The sequence below is a fragment of the Adiantum capillus-veneris genome, chromosome 9 (assembly GCF_014529385.1).
Source record: "Adiantum capillus-veneris isolate H3 chromosome 9, ASM1452938v2, whole genome shotgun sequence".
Classification (NCBI taxonomy): Eukaryota; Viridiplantae; Streptophyta; class Polypodiopsida; order Polypodiales; family Pteridaceae; genus Adiantum; species Adiantum capillus-veneris.
Window position 1 is genome coordinate 80,026,851 of NC_140939.1, and position 11,361 is coordinate 80,038,211.

The 11,361-nt window shown below is 41.0% G+C and overlaps 1 pseudogene; it reads right to left on the minus strand.

Annotated features, from left to right (window-relative positions):
• Positions 1–439: 439 nt before the first annotated feature.
• On the minus strand, positions 440–1,785 carry LOC147450714 (uncharacterized; annotated as a pseudogene).
• Between the last annotated feature and the right edge of the window lie 9,576 nt (positions 1,786–11,361).

The window sequence follows — 11,361 nt, forward strand, 5'->3', positions numbered from 1 at the left end:
ATCTCCCTTATGAAATACTGCAACCAATGGCCATCCATCAGATATTGAGCTTGTCAAGCTTGGACAACCGCCTTGCATACATCACGGCAACTTATGCAATTCACACACCATAATATCACCGCCATCCGAAATGGTCGTCAAACAATTTCCATTTGGCATACATATCACGGAAACATTTTGCAATGATTTCCATCGAGCTATGAAGCCTCCCAATCTAGCAAAGCTTCGGAACAACATTCGACCAACTTAGAGCCACATTTAGCATACACATCATGTAGCATTTGTTACAGGCTGCATCTAGCACTTGCCAAATTCTACGACCATCAACCTCCATGATGCCATATACCTGTTGCTGACACTTCCATGGGTTGACAAATTCTAGGTGCACCGTCATTGCCCAACCCCTCGTTGAGCATTCATGCTCAACCATAGCATTATTTTAGAGAAGAGATGAGTGCATATTATAAAATTGATACTTACTATGTACACAAGCAATAGATAGATAGTGAGAGATTTTATCAGCTGTAGAATCCTCCTGGATCAAATGGAAAGCTATAGGATCTCCCAACTGTGATGCAACCCTGTCTTCCACTACCACTGCTTCTTGGAGAACCAAGCCTACCTGCTCCTCAAGCATACCCTTTGCTGTAGGTCCTTCAAATGGAATACACTCTATACATGACTTACCATGCCAATCTTCGTTCACCCTAGCTTGTGATACTTCATTTTCAACCACTTCGGGTGAGAGCAAATCTAATTGCTCAATCATTAGCTCTTGAATGTCAACCTGCTCGTCTAGGACCGCTTCTACAATCATATCATCGGCTAAGCAAGAAAGAAAGCCATGATCTATCACCTCGTTCTCTGGTATGTTGACATCGTCCACACCTTCTGCAATGCACTACCGCTCTTCAATACAATTGGTAGGGCAAGGTTGCCCAACCCCCTAGCTAGCTTCTTCCTGTACAGCTTTGACCATCGCTTTGTCAACATCTTCAAACTTTTCATGCAAGCTCTGATCCATAGCTTCATTTGATTCTTCATGCATACACTCTTCGGCTAGGACCGCATCCTTGCTAGCCGAGCTGACAAACTCTTGTATAGCAGCACACCAAATTGAAGGTACAAATTGAAATGAATGACCAAAATGGCTTACCAATGGCAAAGCAGCTATCTCTTTGACGGCTTTTGAACTCCCTTTTGGCTTCATGGCATGATGCAACTCCGTTATCGAGCTATATCCATCGTCTGTCAGCTTCAGTAAACCCATCTCCAACTTCTTCTTTGCTTTCTTGCTCTTTGCCTTGGCTAAGGAGACAACATCTTCATAACTTTCCACATCGGCAAGCTCGACCTTTTCTCTAATATTTGGATGTAGACACTCCAAAAACCTCTCTAACTTGAAGTAGTCGTTCCCTCAAGATTGTGTAGCAACTTTTAATTGCTGCCAAATATCTTCAAATTTCTTTAAAAAGGTTCTAAACTCACCGCTTCCATCTTGCTTCAAAACCTTCATGTTTGCATCCAATTCTGCAGGCAAAATTCTCTGCTTGAAATCTTGAATAAACCGAGCTCGAACCAGCTTCCATGACTGCCGATCAGGAACTTCTAACCCCTCAAACCAAGCTTTGGCTTTCCCTTGCATCACTAGCGGCATAGCCCTTTGTTGGTCACCATCCGCATCAACAACCTCCAGAGCTCCACATCTGACATCCAATCTTTAGCATCTTGCTCATCGGAGAACACTAACTCACAATCTGGCACCATGTTATTGCGCCATGCCATCACTTGAGCGATAAGTGTGATCCTCAGTGGGGGCACCACAAGAAGGAAAGGGGGAAACTAGAAAAACCACGAGCACACAGTATGAATGCCTCTCTATAGCCGAGTGATTTCACAACACCCCAATCCATTACTAAACACACACCGAGATACCCACTCTGCAAACAATCAATGTCCAAGGCCAAAATCCGACCAACCCTAATTGTATACACTTGGTTGTAAATCATGCAATAAATTATCCCAATCTATGACCCTTGATAGCATCATACACACACATACAAGTAGTCCCGACACTCAGAGACACCCCAAAAATGTGCATATACCCAATAACCCAGTATGCAATCATAACATCAAGCCTCAACCGTGTAGAGAGCACTCCAATCCAAAAAGAACCAATCTGGACTCATTCGAAATCTCAAGATGAATGGCCGACTTAAGTTTGTCCACAAGCTTGCATATACCACAACCATTGAGGTAGCACTCACTCACTAGACACACCCCAAAACTGGGCACATATCAAAGACTTGTACCCTTTGCGCACACCTCACTTGCCACTCAGATACGCGATAGTACGTATAGAGGCATGAGATCACGAGAGAAAATGTTGTATACCCACTCAAGCATCAAGAATCGGTGTATTTACAACGATGAAATCTTACTTAGGCCTGCTGCTTTGTTCTCTATGTAAGCCGGTCCTCCTTCACATTTCCTTCGAATCTCCGAGATTTTCTAAGCAACTTATGCGACCTGCTTCTGATATGACAACCCACTTCTTGGATCCTTGACGGCCACCCTCTGATCAGCTTCATGCACTCATGCGCCCGGCAGCATCATCCCATGCATACGATGGCCCTTTATTTAGTACTCTCATCTCCTTTCTAGCGCTCTCGAACAACCCCTCTCCTTCTTCTCGATAACTGATGGCCAAGTCTTACAACCTTCAGCTCTCCTCTACCCGTGGTAATTGGTATCAGCTCACTGTCCCTCCTGCAATTGGAGTTTCTTTCTCTGCAGTCATTTGCAGCCCTACCTTCTTCCCTTGCTACTACAAGGAAACGTGCCCCTTTTCATTCCCTCAAATTCGCCCTCCAGCTGTAGCTCCTTCCTATCTAGCAGCCCTTATGCCAACTCGCACCTGCTCTGTCTCTCTCCTCCTCTGCTATGCAGCAACCTGCGGCCTAAGACCCCCAATTGGTAGTCTCTCTCTCCTCTCTCTGTCCCCGCACTATGCCACCCCACCTCCCTGACCTCCTGCAACCCTCGTCTTCTTCAGTCACCCCATGCATCAACTCCTCCTTGCCTTCATCTGGTTGCTATCCCATGCATCTTATGATCGAGCCCCCTCTTTCGTTCCATTTGAAGCCTGTAAACCTCCTGTGACTTGGCTCCTTGATGTCTTTAACTCCTTGGCTTCCTCTTTCGGGTCCGGCCCTCGTGCAGCTTGTGACACAGCCCCTCTCCTCTGTCATATGAAAACCTCCTTCAAGGCCAAGCCCCTTGGCCCCCCGTCCATTGTATCTCACCATGCTACCCCTTCTCATGCCACCTTGCCACCCCCTAGATGGGGCCCCTTCTTCTCCTTATCATGCAGTTGGCGTTTTTCTTCCTGCATGCCTACCACCTTTCAACATTTCTTTTTTTATCAAGCCCTTCCCACGACCCTTGCTTGCCCCGACCATTAGAACAAAAAGCTCCCTTATGCAATACTGTGACCAATGGCCGTCCATCAGATATTGAACTTGTCAAGCTTGGACAATCACCTTGAATACATCACGGTACCTCATGCAATCTACACACCATAATATCACCGCCATCCAAAATGGTCGTCAAACCATTGCCATTTGGCATACATACCACGGCAACACTTTGTTGAGAGAGAAGAAGAGAGCACAGGAATAGAACCCCAAAGTGTGTAGAATACACATGTGACATGATGTATATATAGAGGGGACCTGGGTGCTATATATAGAGAAGTCATATATTGAGTAGCTTCACATATAAGCTCAACACCCGCGCTCAAATAAGGGTCCCTAACTGTGGATGAAAAAACCCTTGGGGGATCAAGGGAAAAACCCACAGCTCTATATACACCCACCGTTATATTATAAAAATCATTGAATATACAAATGTTCACGAGGAGCTACATCACTTCTTTTACAATGAATATTTTATGAGGAGCTACATCACTCCTTTACAATGAATCGTTTATGAGGAGTTACATTACTCCTATCCTATCAAATACAATAATGAATACAAAGGTTCAATAAAAAGGTGTAAAGGCTATCGATTAGCTTGTAATCAAAAGTGTCTCCGTGAATCTGTTGTCTAGCTTGTCATCAATATCGCATCACCAAACATGTCTTCATGTTCTCATCAATATGGCATCACCAAACATATCTTCATAAATCTTTTATTGTCACCAAGTTTGTCTTCATAAAATCAATTCTTTGATCAATCCTACATAGATCATAGACTCAAAAAAACATAGTCATGAAAATTATTAGCATCGTTAGTGAAATAATTACATCCACAATGCCATAAGAGATGGTTCGCGACGTCACTCTTTTGACGACATATATACGCACGACAACATATGGTACATAAAGTATGAACGTAAAAGTACAAGATGTGTGAATACGTGATGCAAATGATATGTGTATATACTACATAAAATAACATTTATCAACGTAGTGATCAATGAATACCATCAAAGTATTAACAAAATATCATCATTGTATCAATAAAAATGAATAAATCATCATGGTATCAACGAAAAGCATCATGATATCACCTAGAATAATGATTGTATCAACGAAATAACATCATGGCATCACCGAGAATAACCATGGTATCAACGAAACAACATCATGGTATCACCGAGAATAACCATGGTATCAACGAAACATCATCATGGTATCAACAAAAATCACCATGGAATCAACTAAATATCATCATGGAATCACCGAGAATAACTATGGTATCAACGAAATATCATCATGGCATCACCGATAATAACCATGGTATCAATGAAATATCATCATGGTATCAACGAAAATCACCATGACAAAAGTATTAACAAAACATCATCATGGTACCATCAAAATCACTATGGTATCAATGTGAAATTATCAATAAAACGACGTAAACTATATCTCTAAAAGAATAATTATACGAGAATCAATGAACGAGTATATCATATAACAAAAGATCATGTACCAACAGTAGCTCGATAGAATTTGGACGATCATCAACGGCTCAATTGAATCGGAACGATATGTAACTGGCTTTTGCAGCAAAGTTACGTACGTCAGTAACAAATATATGATTGATGAAGAAAAAATATAATTGAGAAGTTTTCAATTATGAGAAAAATCAAAAGCAAAAAGTAAAATTTTGATTTACAAGCATATTCGCAGTCCGAAACGATAACCCAAAATCAGTGCAGAATTTAGAAAAACTTTCTTCTGCAAAGTTATAGACCACATCGATTCCGATGGCTCAAGCGAATAGTTTCTCATCGATTACGCGGGTAGTTTCTGCAAAATCATTTTCAATTAGCAGAAAAATCAAAAACATAAAACAAAACTTGTTTTTCACGTATGTACGCAGTCCGCAAACAATAACGTAAAATCGGTGCAAAATTTGAAAAAACTTCCTTCTGCAAAGTTGTAGACCACAAGGATTTCAATCCCTCTCGCGAGTAGTTTCTACAAAATTGTTTTAAATTAGCAGAAAAATCAAAAACATAGAACGAAACTTGCTTTTCGGACATGTACGCAGTCCGTGAACGATAACTGAAAATCGGTGCAAAGTTGTAGACTACATCGATTCCGGTCCCTCTCACGAGTAGTTTCTGAAAAATCGTTTTCAATTAGTAGCAAAATCAAAAACAAAAAGTGGAAGTTGCTTTTCAGGTATGTACGCAGTCCCCGAACAATAACTCAAAATCGGTGCAGAATTTGAAAAAACTTTCTTCTGCAAAGTTATAGAGCACATTGATTCCAATCCCTTTATAGAGTAGTTTCTGCAAAATCGTTTTCAATTAGCAAAAAAATCAAAAACAAAAAGCGGAAGTTGCTTTTCAGGTATGTACACAGTCCGCGAACGATAACTCAAAATTGGTGCAGAATTTGAAAAAACTTCCTTCTGCAAAGTTTTAGACCACATTCAAGTAGATTCTGCAAAATCTCTTTCAATTAACAAAAAAATCAAAAAAAAAACGTACTGCTCTGATACCATGTTGAGAGAGAAAGAGAGAGCATAGGAATAGAACCCCAAAGTGTGTAGAATACACACATGAGATGATGTATATATAGAGGGGACCTCGGTGCTATATATAGAGAAGCCATATATTGAGTAGCTTCACATATAAGCTCAACACATATATCAAGCTGTGAAGCCTCTCAATTTGGCAAAGCTTCGGAACAGCATTCGACCAACTTAGAGCCACAATTAGCATACACATCATGTACCACTGATTCCAGGCTACATCTAGCACTTGCCAAGGTCTGCGACAATCAACTTGCATGATGTCCTATATGTGATGTTGACACGTCCATGGGTCGAGGAATTCTAGGTGCACCAACGTTCAGGACCACCTTCTCCAAGAACATTAAGTCACAATTCTTGCATCATGGTCATCATGTCTTGCATATTTCGTTGTTACGGTTCAGAATTAGCAGCCCTTTGAACAGGTTGGATTCTAGCTTCTACCTGAATCTTCTTCTTTTGGCCACCATTATTTTGTACTGAGATCGCTTTTCCATATTCATTAAGTCTTTGAGCCTTCCATTCTTTCTCTCTGGCAATACCGACTGGCTCCTTGAGGGTGATGAGTCTGTTTAGCTCGACATTGAACTTAAGACTTTCTTTTAGGTTGACCACAAAACGGTCCTTCTTTAACATGGATGGGGTGATTTCATTTCCAAAAGCTCGGGCCCATTTATCCCAGAAACGGGTGAACTCCATGACAAAATCATCAACACTTGATTACCTTTTGAGTGTACCCCAAAATTTCATGCCAAACTTCATTACATACTTCAATGAATGGATATTCTGCCAAGAAATCTTGCTTCACAAGATTGTAATCCAAAACTACCCCTAGATTTTTTGCCTGCATCAACTCCTCATAATTGTGTGGCCAAACTTTTGCTTCATTCTGTAAACAGTATTGCAGTAGCCGCTACAATATGGCTTGGTCTTGTATTTTTTGCAGCATGCAATTGATTCCAATTTTTCAATAAAATTATGTGCATTCTCATTAGGCAATCCATGAAACTGTGGGAATTCATCTGCCATGTTGGATTGCCATAAAAACACTTACATGTGACGTCAAAAACTCAAGGGATGTCGATGGATTGCACCAGTATCAAATCCACCTCACACAAGGTAACTCCAACTATACGACCACCTCAAGTGATATCTACAATTTACACATACATAGGCAGTTGTCCATAAGGACGCACATCTCTCTTACATTCACTACCTATTGTAGAATAAACATATTTCACAATAATTGGAGCATGGGAGTACTTGATCCTCTGTGAGGGCACCAAAATGATGTTGGCATGCAAAAAAGAAGGAAAATGAGAGTCTCTATAGCCTTGCACACACCACACCATCAGAAAGGAACACCATAAAGCTACAGAAAACACCTATATCAAACATCTGTAAAGTGAGGTGGTAAAAAATCCTAACCCAAACCGTGATTGAAATTACTAAAAATCAATACCATAAAGACAAATCTTGTGTCATGTAGACCTCAGTAGAGTATCCATATGCTTGATTCCGACAACAGATGAGAGAATTACAAGCTTTCGAAGATGGGGTATCTGTCAAAAGCTCCAAAAAAACTAGTCTGTCTTGGCCCAAAAAAGTGTGCAGAGAATTGCAACTATTAAAAAGGGGGGTTTTATGGATCTTATCCCAAGGGATTTTCTCTCTCCTCTTAGCCGACATAACTCTCCTTGTAGGCCCTTTTTTATTGGCTCATTTTGGGCCTTATTTGGGTTTAAAAATGTCATGTCGGTCAATTTTTGACCAAGAAAAGGGTTAGGAGGAAGTGTCCAGTGGACCAAAACCTTGGCCAAGTGCCTGGGGAGCATGTTTTTACTGAGAATGGGTGTCCTTTCCTTCCCCAAAGTCCATGAGCCCCCATGGGAAATGCAAGAGAGCTTCATTCTCCCCTTTGATTCAACCTTAGGGGGTAACCAATCGCCCATTTTCCACTTGCTCCCCCCCATGTGGGATTAATTCATTGCCACTTGGCACCATCCTCCTACATCCCCCCCTCGACACACAAATTTCCTATTTTGCTCCCCACACTGAGTCGTCTTGGTGGATGACTCGGAGCACCAAATGCAACATGGTAAAGCACGACTGAGAGCTTATCACTTCAGCTATCTCCAAAAAGTCTTGAACTCATCATTTATAATTAAATCTATCACATCATCCTTTCCTCGCATATATCTGCAACCTCTTTCTAAGTAAGGGACCGACCACTTCAAATGCATGTAACTCATGACGTGTGAGTCCGATTCACAGGCTATCAAGATCAACTAAAAATGATTATTGAAAACCATCTTTAGAAATTTCAACTAGCCCAAAACTCCAGCAAATAGCTTAGCACAACAAAACCTTTGTACATGAATTTTTACAAGAGCAGTCTTGAGACTCAAGCACTATGTACACATATGTTCTCAAGGCTAGTGGTCAAGCTTTTTAGCATAGATAAGTGACTTCATTTTCAGACAAAAAATGCATGACAACGGTTCACGATGCGGCTCTGGAGACAACATAGAAACAAACATAATGGTGATGCAATCACATGTGCAAACGACATAGAAAAAAATTTAATCTCAATGTAATCACATGTGCACACATATATACAAATTCAAAATGTAATAAACAAATTGGGGGCCCCAAGATCTCAACAGTTGCCATCATCATGGATTTATGTACCATGGAGTCATGGTATTCACCATGGCATAAGGGACCCTAAAAAAAGCTTTAAAATTTCATCATGGTTTTTTGTACCATGGCATCAAAGACGTTTTCTTCGAATCAAATAAAAGTTGTAAAATAGTAAACATCATCATGGCTTTACTTACCATGGCATCATGGTATTCACCATAGCATTAGAGACGCTCCAAAAAACTTTAAAATAGTAATCATCATGGCTTTACGTACCATGGCATTAGAGATGTTTTTCTTCAAATTAAAAAAAAACTATAAAATATTAATCATCATCATGGATTTACGTACGATGGCATCGGAGGTGCTAATTTTGTGCAAAATCTGCAAAACCTCAAGAAAATGATTAATCAGTAGATAATGGCTTGATAAATCCTGTAGTCTATACATCAATGTTTCACATGAAAACCATCACAAACGTTAGTATACGATCCCATAAGATGATCATAAAATTACGTGAAGTATTTATGAAAAATTGCAATGAGATCAATAGCAACAAATTACAAGAACTAATGTCCAAACATACAATCTCAATATTGCAAGGTCGAGGTGGCTACACGACAGTCTCTAGTGATGAGGAAGGCCCGAAATAGTTGTGTCTCAGTCTAGGTAGAAACAAATTACAAGAACTAATTTAATTTAAACAAGTCTGGTTAACATGATGGTACTACTCTGATCGAAGCCAAACTAAACATTCACGGTGGTCATTAAAACAGTTCACAGAGACTGCAACAATCAAATAAGAGGTTTTTGGAACTTGCTCTTGTCGGCAATAATAGCAACAATAATATTTCTCCTTGATGCAACACAAAAAATAGAGGTCACTGAAGGTTGGGGCATGCTCGGGTGGAGCAATATTATGCTTCAATGTATGTTTGGGCCATATCCTCTTATCTGTGAAGATCATGATTGGCAGTCAGCGAGTATTGGGGCTAGTTGGCATGATGAAGACTTGGTTACACTACAAGAGGTTGTGTGCTCTTGTGACGCTGTTAGCGACGGAAATACACTGGGTTTTTATAACCCCCAGCGTCGCTAAAACCGTCGCTAAGAGCGTCGCTACGAGAGCGTCGCTATATGCGTCGCTATATAGCGACGCTCATAGCGACGCGCATAGCGACGGTTATAGCGACGTTTACACAGAAGACTATAGCGACGCTCATAGCGACGCTACAGAGCCATAAATAGCGACGCTTATAGCGACGCCCGAGAGAATATTTTTTTGGTGGCAGGGCATTGAATGCCCTACCACCCATCAACCATATTGTACTTGATTCACTTTTAAAAAAAAGTGCAAGGGTAGATAATAGACCCAAAATAGTCACCCACAAGACGCATTGTTTGCAAAATTGACAATTGTACACATCATAGGCAAAATGAATTGATTGGCAAATGTAATAATGACAATTGTACAACATCATAGGCATAAAGAATTGATTGGCAAAAGGAACTGCGGTGACAAATGTAATAATATACATGGTTCAAAAAGACGTATAAAATCCGTCTCATGATACATAAGCTATGAGAAACCCTAAACTAATGCTATCTAGCTACGGCTAAACTGACGTCGTCTAGTCAGACGTCTCATCGCGTCCAAGTGGCGTCTGATCTGCATCAGAGGAACGTCGTCGACTAGACTGTTCAAATTTTGCCATGATTCCACAATCTTGAGTAAAACGCTTTTTGTCGATTCGTTCCACCCTAAAATGTCGACCTTTACACCATGCTGCTGTGTATGACTTATACTACAACGAACAAAGATTATGAGTGGCCGTTCAAACGTTTATAAATAAAGTCACTTGCTAGTCGTACATTGCAAACTTACCTTGGTCGCGCAACCCCGAGAGTACTCCCACTCTTCTTCAGTCACTTCGTCACCGCATTGTTGTGCGCTTTTTAGTTGGTTGTGCAACCATCTTAAGCTCATGAAGGTTGGTAGGCTCTCCAGAACCGCTGGATAGTGCATCGGTGGTCGTCTTCCCCGTCTCCACTCGATTCGTGCCCTTTGTCGCTCTTGCTTTGCATCCTCATATTGTGAAATCCACTTTTGCATCACTGGATTGTGAAGCATGCAAAATTAGTTGATTTTAGCCTCTAGATCTTCCGTCATCTTCTTCTCAACACCGAGATTGCACATGACAATCCCAGATATGCGCTCATCATCTATGGTTCGCCATAGCGTGTCCCGGGATTTATCAAATCCGTCTAGCCACTCTCCAATGTACACTAGGGACTCTGATACCAACCAACCTTCTGCCATGCTACCCTCCGGACGTGCCTTTTGACGCACATATCCCTTAAGCGTTTTCATGAAACGCTCTAAGAAGAACATCCATCTGGAATGAACTGTGCCAGCTATTTCCACCTCATCAACTATGTGAACAAGAAGATGCACCTGAATGGTTAGCATTGTAGTAGGAAAATGTTTCTCAAACATGCACACAAGCTCCGCAGCATTTAGTTTGGCGAATGGTATGGAGTCTACGTTGATCTCCTTTTGTGAGATCCATTGCACCAGCTTTGCAAGTTTGTAGATAGTGTTACGGATGTCGAGAGACAAACATCCCTCAATGGCAACCGGTAAAATAAACTGTAAAGTATGTGCAG